We start from the raw sequence: 12102 nt of genomic DNA, 5'->3' as shown, positions 1-12102 counted from the left end.
CAGGGGTGAAGTCCCCTCCATCCAAGGGCGGCGGATGGGGGGCTGATAGCCTTTGTTAAATGTGTTGAATATTGTTTTTAGTAGCAGTACTACAAGGCCCAGCAAGCCTCCCCCGCAAGCTGGTACTTGGAGAACCACAAGACCAGCATGTGGTGGAAAAACGGGCCCGCTGGTACCTGTAGTACTACTACTAAAAAAATACCCCAATAAAGACATAAGACACACACCTTGACAGTAAAACTTTGACAACTTGACAGTAAAACTTGACAGTAAAACACGGCAGTGTTACAATGTAGCGCCTATGCGCTCCATTGTAACCAATGGTGGGAACTTTGTGGTCAGCGGTGAGGTTACTCTCGGTCAACCACTGACCACAAAGTTCCCACCATTGGTTACAATGGAGCGCATAGGCGCTACATTGTAACACTGCCTTGTGCTGCCTGTCATACACTACATGAGCACACAGCCAATCAGGAGGGTGCCACAAAGTGGCGCTCCCTGATTGGCTGATGGAACCTTCCTAGACATAAGTCAGAGGGGGTTCCTGGCATTCGGGGAAAGGGGTCCCATGTGAAAACATGGGGCCCCTTTCAGTGCGAGGTCCGGTGTCCGGTTTGTTATTTTGCCAAGTACCAGGATTACAAATGGATTACACGAGGAGCCCTCTACACTGGATTTGGTGAGTATAATTTTTTCAACAGGTACACCATGGATTCTACATGGACAAGAGGACCGACCTGCGTGGGTACATAGGTAAGTATGTGTATATGGTGGTGTGGATGTATGTATTAAAGTTTTACTGTCAAGGTGTGTGTCTTATGTCTTTATTGGGGTATTTTTTTAGTAGTAGTACTACAGGTACCAGCGGGTCCGTTTTTCCACCGCATGCTGGTACTTGTGGTTCTCCAAGTACCAGCTTGCAGGGGAGGTTTGCTGGGCCTTTTAGTACTGCTACTAAAAACAATATTCAACACATTTAACAAAGGCTATCAGCCCCCCATCCGCAGCCCTTGGATGGGCGGGACAGCCTCGGGCTTCACCCCTGGCCCTTGAGTGGCTGGAGGGGGGGACCCCTTGATTTAAGGGGTTCCCACTCCTCCAGGGTACCCCGGCCAGGGGTGACTAGTTGGGTATTCAATGCCACGGCCGCAGGGCGCTGTATAAAAGTGACCCCCGGCTGTGGCATTATCTGTCCAGCTAGTGGAGCCCGGTGCTGGTTTAAAAAATACAGGGGACCCCTACGCTTTTTGTCCCCCATATTTTTGGAACCAGGACCAGGCGCAGAGCCCGGTGCTGGTTGATTAAATATGGGGGAACCCCTGACAATTTTTTTCCCATATTTTATCAACCAGGACCGGCTCAAAGAGCCCGAGGCTGGTTTGGCTTAGGAGGGGGGACCCCACGCAAATTTTTTTTAATATTTTTAACTATTTTAAAATCTTACAAAAGGTGCACAATGAACCCCAGCACGGATCTCACAGATCTGGCCGTGATTCATTGTGTTAAAGTCGGCAGTGTTTTACAATTCTCCACTCCCGTAAAACACTGCCCAAAAAAACGAATGACATCGACATCGGTAAAAACGAAAATGCCGAATACGACAGCTTAGTAAATTATCCGTAAAAATTTCAAAAAGATGCACTTTTACACTTTCGATGTCATTCGTGATTAAACTTCCACCAAATCGGGAGAAATACGAATTTTAGTAAATATACCCCATGACACACAGTAGCACGTGATCACGGATACACACTGACCAATGTGGCTGATATTTTGTTGCAATCCTCGTCTGAACAATATATTGTCTGATTAATCGTCTAGTGTGTACCCGACTTTAGTATTATTAAGAACTGCCATCAGTTGTTAATACTATTAATCATGTTTTATGACAGCAGCACAGATAAACACTTACAGGCTTCCAGATAGTGTCAATGTGACAGTAAACATTTTTAAAGAAAATCAGACTTACAATTTGCAGTGCCAAGTGCAGAGGTGGGGCTGCAGCAGAATGCAAAAGTTCACATAGAGGAGCCACAGCAGCTGCCACTGAGTCCTGGTTGGCGATGTTTGTCAGCAGTTGGCGTGGCAGTAAGTGTGGTTCCCCTATATGAGTTTTGGACTGTGCTGTAGCACAACCTCTGGAGCGGCCGCTGGACTTACTGTATGTTACAGAATGTGAATATCTATACTAAACCACTACTTATACAGATGTGTCCATACACAACTATCTTCACATTGCAACCATAAGCCCCATTTATCACACCACAGAGTTTGCAATTAATACACAAAAATGAGGAGAAAGTAATACAATGAAGGGAAAATTAGCTGGAAAATATAGTAAAATTGAGTAAATAGTATGCAGCGTGCTAATTGCACCAGACGTTTCAAGCAAAAGTAATACTGTAGGTGTATGAGGACATGTATGTTTTACAAGCAACATACAGGAGGTTGAAAAATATATAAATATAGTATATACATATATACCACATAGAGATGGTCGGCACTCCACAACATCAATAATGGCTGGGTGCACAACTCCGGGTCACTGCGGACCCCCTCTATAACTTTTTGTCAAAGATGTATTAAACATCTGAAACATTGGAATAAGTACCCTGGTAATGTGATAGTTTTATCGAGTCACAGGAGATCTGCTCTCTGATATTTATAGACAAAAAGGTTTTGTGTGTGTGTATATATATATATATATATATATATAAATATATATGTAGAGAGAGAGAGAGAGAGAGAGAGAGAGAGACACTGAGGGCGCTAATGTGAATCAAGACGCTTCAAATTTTAACAGCTTAATATATCCTATTTGCATAATATTGTAAGGAATACCATTTACAAATTTAAAACTTAACCCAAAAGCAATAAAACATCAATTTAAGAAAACAGACATTTATTTTCCATTGACGCACAAATCTTAAAACAAAATTTCAAGATACAAATAACTACAAATTTTCATAGTAATACAGAGAAATGGATGTTATAATCAACACCTATTACCTTCAAGGGTATGAGCTCACTAGGTGGATGTCATTCTGCTGATTAATTGGAAATTACAGACCAAACCCTATGCGTTTCATCCTCATGGCCTTCTTTAGGGGTATTTATTCTGGCTGGGTAAAAATATCAAAGCAATAATACACACACCCGCATGAGTGCTGTAAATCAGGGATGACCATCGATTGGTAAAACCATCGATAGATCCATTCCAGATGGTATTACACCATTGAGGTTATCCAATGATGGTGACCATCAATGGATAACTCACCGATGGCCATCCCCCGGGCAGCATTTGCTGGCTGGCACTAGCCTGCCAGCACTGACATCCTCTCCTTTCTCCACATCTCCCCCCCCCCCCCCTCCTCTCTTGTACTCTGCTCGGCTGTCGGAGTTTTGCGGAATGACGCGATCGTGTCATGACGTTGTGACACGATCGCGTCATGACATCACAACGAGATCGCATCATCAACTGGGCTGGCCAAGCGGAGTGTAAGGAGGAGGGAAAGGGGGAGACAGTGGCATGCACAAAAAATTTCTGGGGTTGCCAATCTGCACAGAGCAGCTGGACCCGGATATTTTCCGTGCATACCACTGAAGGGGTTAAGGCCAGCACAGACATATGATACAGATAGCATTGTGATATAAAAGTTATGAATACCAATTAGTTACATATTTTTTGTCTTTGCTAGCAAGGGACCGTACTAGAGGTGCTGCTTCACTGTACTAGGTGCAAGATACAGGAATATTCTATTGTTGTATATATATATATATATATATTTATTCATAATGACGAGGCAGCACTCTAGTGCAAAGCAATCACATCAATGTTTTGGGGACTTAATCCCCATCATCAGGATCCGGATGATGGGGATTAAGGGGGTAATTCCGAGTTGATCGCAGCAGGAACTTTGTTAGCAGTTGGGCAAAACCATGTGCACTGCAGGGGAGGCAGATGTAACATGTGCAGAGAGAGATAGATTTGGGTGTGGTGAGTTCAAACTGAAATCTAAATTGCAGTGTAAAAATAAAACAGCCAGTATTTACCCTGCACAGAAACAAAATAACCCACCCAAATCTAACTCTCTCTGCAAATGTTATATCTGCCCCCCCCCCCCTGCAGTGCACATGGTTTTGCCCAACTGCTAAAAAAATTCCTGCTGCGATCACCTTGGTATTACCCCCTAAGTCCCCGAAACATTGATGCGCTTGCTTTGCACTAAAGTTCTTTTGTTGAAGCCTCGGAGTGTCGCCTCGTCATTATGAATATGTAAGTGGAGTTTTGTACCACAGGAGGGCACACAAGCAGTTCCTACTGAGTAGGGCATGCACTACCCTGTTGGAGTGCCGGGCATTTGGACTTGTATATATAAATATATATACTGTATATACATATATACCACACACAGGGCTAGTAGAGCAATTAATAATTAGATAATAATTTTTACAGTCAAGCTATAAGCACACAGGTTTCCATTTTTACAAAAAATCTTATATATAATTTTAATGCACTAATAAGTAAATTGATTCATTCTATTTGTAGGAATTTTACTGAAAGTATATGGCTCAATACCAACATCACCGATGATGACACTTTGACATATCTTCGAAACCTCTACGAAATAACTGTACATTACAATCTAACAAACATTATAAGAACAATGGCCCTCATTCCGAGTTGATCGGTCGCAAGGCGATTTTAGCAGAGTTACACACGCTAAGCCTACGCCTACTGGGAGTGTATCTTAGCTTCTTAAAAGTGCGACCGATGTATTCGCAATATTGCGATCACAAACCTCGTAGCAGTTTTAGAGTAGCTTCAGACTTACTCTGCCTGTGCGATCAGTTCAGTGCTTGTCGTTCCTGGTTGACGTCACAAACACACCCAGCGTTCGGCCAGGCACTCCCACCGTTTCTCCGGCCACTCCTGCGTTTTTTCCGGAAACGGTAGCGTTTTCAGCCACACGCCCATAAAACGCCGTGTTTCCGCCCAGTAACACCCATTTCCTGTCAATCACTCTACGATCGCCGGAGCGAAGAAAAAGCCGTGAGTAAAAATACTTTCTTCTTAGCAAAATAACTTGGCGCAGGCGCAGTGCGAACATTGCGCATGCGTACTAAGCGGATTTTCACTGCGATGCGATGAAAAAGGACGAGCGAACAACTCGGAATGAGGGCCAATATCCATCATATGGTACAGTCTGACTTTATTATTGGGGATAGTAGGAAATGGATTGGTCATCTGGATTGCCGGCTTCAAGATGAAAACAGTCAGTGCTGTGTGGTTCCTACACTTGGCTATTGCTGACTTTGTCACATGCATTTCTCTACCGTTATGTATTTCTGAGTGGGCTTTGTATTGGCAAATTCCTTATGATAATTACCTGTGTAGGGCTGGTATAACGATTCTCTTCATAAACATGTTGAGCAGTGTCTATTTCATGACCGTCATCAGTATTGACTGATTTGTCTCCATTTTTTGCCCAATTTGGACCAAACTACACAGGACACCTAGGTTAGCCACCATCATAGCTGTACTGGTTTGGTTGCTGAGCCTACTTTCTAGTATCCCTTATCTGCTGTTTAACCATGGAGTTGATGATGTCACTGAGTGTTATCCCAAATATGATTCACCCTTTGAAACCAATCTGGAAATGAAGAGAAATGCCATGTATATCACAAGAAATATCTGTATGTTTACATTCCCTTTCATAATTATCTTAATATCTTACGGATTAATATTTGTCAAGATAAGAAGAATTAGAAAATCAAATCGGTTTCAAAGACCATTGCGAGTTATCACCACTGTCATAGTATGCTTCTTCGTCTTCTGGTTTCCATATAACACCTGGCCATTAATATCTCTTGATACGAATTACTGGAGAGCTGATATTGTCATTACAGAAGTTTCCATTTGCTTGGCTTACTTCAGCAGCTGCATCAACCCCTTACTCTATGTCTTCTTTTCCCATGATTTCAAGAAAAGTTTTGTAAAGTCTATACCAGCCGTTTTGGAAAATGCTTTTAATGAACGGTCTGACCTCAGCTGTTTGGACAAACCCCCTGCCACATTTTAAGCTGCAAGTTTGGATTCTTCATTATTACAAAAATATGTATATGTGTGGCATGTTACTTAAGGAAGAGATTTATCATGGTTTGGAGACAGAAAAAGTGTAGAGAGATTAAGTACCACCCAATCAGTTCCTAACTGTTATAATTCCTACACAGCCTGTAAAGAGACAGAATCTTTATCTCTCTCCACTTTATCTCTTGCTTTGATAAATCCCATCATAGTATGAAACATCTGTCATTTTATGTACCTCTTCAAAACCCTTCCTGGCGTTCTTCATTTTATTCTCACTCAACCGGCTTATAAAGAACACTATAAAAGAGGTATTATCTAAAGAAAAGAAATTTCAGTATGATGGGTCAGGGTAGTTTCAGCCCATGGACCTTAAGAGAAGATTGCTTATACCACTGTGACCATTAGCTGCTTTGTGCTATAGTGTGGTGTATAATACACCTGGTACGTGCACAGTAATATTGACAGTTGCAAATGGTATTATGAAGACAATAAAAAAATGCATACATTTAGAGGCATATTCATCAATATGCCCCTAAGGCCACCTAATAACCCTTTCACACCCCATTCCCAGGTTCAGACTTGGGCCACTGAACATGTGTTGCAAGCCATGTCAAAACAGCTTGAATCACTGCAGGCCGGACCCGGGATATTGCCAAGGCTTGTCCTCTGCCTGCACTTGGAGCTGACATACTCTCCAAGAGCCTGTGAGCCAGATCTTCATAGGTATTGAACGTTACCCGGGTTGGATGATACAAGCCTTGGATGACCCACTGCCCTGTAACCCAGGGCCATCCCAGACCAACCAAGGCAGCCACCCTGGTTGGATTCCCAGGTTACTAGACACGGTATAAACCTTTCACACAGAGCCGCAACCCAGGTATTTGCGGTGGTGTGAAAGGGGTATCATAGTTTGGTATCTAACTCAAAGCAAACGGTGGCATCAAAACTATATTACTAGAGGAATTAAATATTGCTATAGTATATAACTAATTACTATCAGCAGAATTTTCATGCATCCAAATATTATTAAAATTGGGCATTGATGAGTTTCTTTACCAGATTCAAGAATTAGACTATTCTATACCCTCATGACCAGACCAAGTTTTATGTTGAATAAATTAGTAATAACTTTAAATTTTCATATATATATATATATATATATATATATATATATAAATAAAAAAAATTATATATATATTATCCTTTATTCACATACAGATGTAGTCAACATTAAAAGGAAACCATGCACATCACAATTTCATTGTACTGTGCCAAGCATTTTGTATTGTGTTTCTGTGTAATCTTCAATTGGCTGGAAGATGTTGAGTTTCTAGCCCTACTTTCATGCCAGCTCAAATAAAAATGCATAAATACAGTATGGCAAAAATGTACATGCAATGTACATGCAATATTGTGTCGGCCCACTTACGTCTGGATAATGGAAATGTTTGCCGTATATAGGGTCTTCTTCAAGTTTGTTAGCAAACCAAAAAATATAGCATTTGGGCAAAACCATGTGCAGTGCTGATGGGGCATATGTAACATATGCAGAGAGAGTTAGATGTGGTTGGGTTGTGTTCAAACATAATTCTAAATTACAGTGTATAAAATAAAGCAGCCAGTATTTAGCATGCACAGAAACAATATAACCTACCCAAATTTAAATCTCTCTGCACATACATACATCTGCCCCACCTGCATTGCAACACGATTTTGCCCAATTTCTAAAAAATTTTGGTTTACTAACAAACCTGAATAACCCCCAGAGTTGATGTGGTACTGGGAAAAGCTATTGATGGTGCTTATCACATTTTCCCTCCTGCTAATTTTTTACACCAATATCAAGTTCAACTCATTCATTTCAATGCTTAATATGATGTTTGGTGGTGGACAACAGTAGAGCATGAAAAAATCAGAATAGGTGTAATTTAAAGTTATAGGCAAATCCATGAGTTGGGAGGATGGAGTTATGTAGCTCAACTCTAAATTGTAGTTTCATTGTAGCTCAACTCTGAAGTTGCCTAGTTTGCCCAATGAACATTTTTCTAAGTTTAAGATAAATTTTCTGTTTTCCCAAATCCTAGGCCGGTAATGCTTTGGAAAACACACATACATCATTTTTTTTTATTATTATTATTTTTTTTATAAAGTGCCACAGTGCATTCACATTGGTAAACTTCAGTGGAGGTTTAGTGGTCCTTTAAGTAATTATGATTTAATATTTTCATGTTTTCATTCTCTGCACACTATATAAAGTAATATTGAAAAACAATGTTGGATACTCATAATACTGCCACTGTGTAACTGTGTAACTTCTCACTCTTCTTATTGTGTTGTTCTGTACTTCATATTTGTTGCTCTGTATCATCAAATCGCCATTTTTCTGTTATATAAAGTAGTAGTCTATTATGTTTTTATCATCTGATGTTATAATTAATAATAAACAAAAAACTGTATATTGTATCATTCCAGCAATGTGTGCCAAAAATATTTTACTTTAAAAATGACGTAATTTATCAGTCAGTGTTGACAGCTTTCCCAATGCCAATAATATATATATATATATATATATATATATATATATATATATATATAGATAGATAGATAGATAGATAGATAGATATATATATATATATATGTGTACCAGAGAAGCTAACAGCGCCACAGATATAGTATCTAAAATAAAAACGACAGTATCGAAACCATATGTTCTGAATGATTACCAAAAAAGGACCCGGTAGACACTCCCTCCAGACTATTAGGGCGTCAGCTTATTAACCTCAAAAAATATATATAGGCACTGGTATATATGCCTAAATTTTTTTTAAATGGTGCAAGGGGATGAGGTGTTGGCAAGCGACCAAGGTGTCAATTTAATATTATGAAGACAGGTAATTATGAAAACATAAAATTTATTTCAGAAAACATATCACAAAAAAAAGGGGTATTGTGTAAGATAATGACAATAAAAAATGCAGCCTATTCGAAATGATGTATAAAATGAAGGCAAAGCTTAAAAATATACAAGACAAAAAACAATATGCCAAATTACATAAAAGAGAACATACAAAACATAAGAGATAAGGTATATAATGTGCAGGATAGAAGATAAAAAAGAGAGAGGTAGCTTAACGTCAGTGATTGAGGTATAATCAGAGTGGCACACAACGCGTTTCGTCCCTCATGGACTTCATCAAGGGGTGATTGGAGGCTAGAGACAGAGCATATTTATACCTCATAACTAAGGGAAGTGGTGTCTACATCACTTCCTGTCTGTTAATTGATGTAATAGTTTCATAGGGTCAAAATGCAGGGATACATGAATAAACATGGAGCTAATCTAATTGGAGCACAAGCTATTAAGTTCATAGTTTAAAATGACACAGTATAATGCTTAAAAAACGAAAAAATGGGCGAGTCCGTCGGCTTCCGGTCCGGGCTGTGTGGAGCGTCATATCCGCCCCACATCCGCCCACGTCCTCCCCACATTCAGTGGTGTTGTATTCGTCATGCGCCTGCGCCGGCTGGGCGTGGTGCGGCTGAAGTCTCTTGTAGCTGTCTATTGGGAGTGGCGCCCATCTTTCTGGTTATCTATAGCCACGTTTGATCGTAGTTCTCGGCGGACGGGACACATAGTAATGTAGTCTGCGGATTTCTTTGTTCCGATGAGCATTATAGAGGAGGCCTTCTTCTAAGTTTGTAAATTAAGATACGTCCGTGATTTTTTTCATTAAAAATTATTTGCATATTTCTGGTGCGGCTCCCCGGGGATATTATTGAAAAAAAGAGAAAATAGATAAAGATCAAGAGCTATTTTTAGAAGAGCTTCATAGTAGAATGAATAAGACATTGATAACTTCAAATAAAGACGGGTGATACTTAGAACGAGTAAAATATGCCGCTGGGGACATAATATGGAACTTGTACATAAAATGTGCTGAATAGGACTCTAAAAAGATGGTCCCTACGAGAAAAGAGGGGGACAGTAAGTGAATTCTTAGGTGGGCATTAGATGAGCACTGCAAAATAGATCCTAGGCATAGCCTATGTATGCTAGGGTAAGATAATCCATTTTTACAGAGAGACCCTGACTTGATCCCATGACGCCTTCAGATTTACAACACCCGGTCTCCCAAGGAGGTCTCTCATCCTTGTACTGGCCGGGCCCAACCTTGCTTAGCTTCCAAGATTGGACGGTGTTGGGCGTCCCCAAGATTTTTGGGTTGTAATGTTTAGGGCAGGGTTAGAGACAAGATCTCTCATAAAATTGACACTTATTGGAATTCTCATAAGCAGTGGAGAATAACTGACTTGACAACGTGTCTAAAGACCAATGTGTGAGTTATTTGCAACATAATATGGCATACATAAGTAAGGAATAGGATAAGAAAATGATAGATTTTAAAGTTAACGTATTAGGAAGATGAATAAAGTGCCCGGAAGTATATTTCAGTTTCCAAAATCAGCCCCTGGTATTCCCTGGGGGTCTCCCATCCAGGTACTGGCCAAGCCATTGCTTAACTTAAATGGTCGGCCCGAGTGGGAATGGTCAATGTGGTATGGTTATAATATTAGTGGGGAGACAGGGATTGGGTTTGTAGTGGCAGGAGTAAGGAGTAAGACAAAACATAAGAGGGGGGATTTCTTACATCACAGGAAAGGTGCTATCTCGTATCCTTCGTTGAAGCCATCCGGATGAAGGGTATTCAGTTCATATATCCAAAACATCTCCCTCCTGGAAAGAAGGTTCGAAAGGTCTCCTCCTCTGTCTCCTAATGCTACCAGTTCAATACCTTTGTATGTTAATGCCTCTGGATCCGAGTTATGACAAAGGTGAAAGTGTTTGGATACTGCATGAGTGAGGACTTTGTTTTTAATGTTCCTGACGTGTTCCTGGATACGTATTTTGAGGGGTCTCTTGGTTTTCCCAATATATTTCATTTTACATGAGCACTCCAGAAGGTATATTACCGATGAGGTATTGCAATTGATGAATTGTTTGATCCGATATTCCTTATTGGTTTTGGTGTTGTGGAATGATTTCCTGTTCTGATGAAGATACCTGCAATTATTACACAGACCACATTTGAAGCTTCCTACACATTTTGGCATGGTACTTCGGGCCTCTGGATTCCTCAGCATACTTGGGGCTATTAGATCTTTTAGACTCCGAGATTTATGAAACACCAGTTTGGGCTCCTTGGTGAGGTAGTCTTTCAGAATAGGGTCCATTAGCAGTATGTTCCAATGTTTCTTGAGAACTTCCTTTATGAGGTTCTCATGTCTGCTATATGTAGTGATGAATTTAACCATTTCCTCCTTAGTTTCCTTGGGTTTGTACTTCAAAAGGTCTCTTCTCTCCAAATCCTTGGTCTTGAGGGTAGCTTGTTCCAGGAATCGGGTTGGATAGCCCTTCTCCTTGAATCTCCCTTTGTAAACTTCAAGTTGTTGGTCCCTGTCCTCTGTCTTCTTGCAGTTGCATGCTATTCTAGTAAATTGAGAGAGATATTGTCCTTACATTGTTGACAATGATTACTCCTGTAATGAACATAACTGTTCTTATCCACCTTCTTTATAAAGTTACTTGTGATGATTTCCTCCCCTGAGTGTGTTAGAACCAGGTCCAGGAACTAAATCCGTTCCGTATCATCATTGGCCGTAAAACTTAGGTTCATGGTGTTGTCCGAAAGGTATGTTAAAAATTATTTAAAACTCAGCTGATCTCCTTCCCAGATTATTAAAATATCATCTATATAACGTTTATAAAAAATGATGTTTTGTTGGTGTGGGTGGTTGATAAAAATGTATTTGTTCTCCCAGTGTCCCATGAATAAATTAGCAAAGCTCGGTGCAAAAATAGTGCCCATGGCTGTTCCACATATCTGGAGATAAAACCCATCTAAAAATGTAAAATAATTATGTTTGAGTATAAAATTCATGAGCTCACATAAAAAGAGTCTGTGGTCTTCTGTGATTTCAGAGTCTGAGGATAGGAAGTTATTGCATGCCTC

The 12102-nt window shown here is 40.2% G+C and overlaps 1 pseudogene; it reads left to right on the top strand.

Annotated features, from left to right (window-relative positions):
* The first annotated feature begins 5198 nt into the window (after window positions 1-5198).
* On the top strand, window positions 5199-6193 carry LOC134966988 (formyl peptide receptor 2-like; annotated as a pseudogene).
* The last annotated feature ends 5909 nt before the right edge of the window (window positions 6194-12102 follow it).

The sequence above is a fragment of the Pseudophryne corroboree genome, chromosome 10, assembly GCF_028390025.1.
Source record: "Pseudophryne corroboree isolate aPseCor3 chromosome 10, aPseCor3.hap2, whole genome shotgun sequence".
NCBI lineage: Eukaryota > Metazoa > Chordata > Amphibia > Anura > Myobatrachidae > Pseudophryne > Pseudophryne corroboree.
Note: the sequence above shows the minus strand (reverse complement) of the source record. Positions and strands in the feature narration are given on the sequence as shown.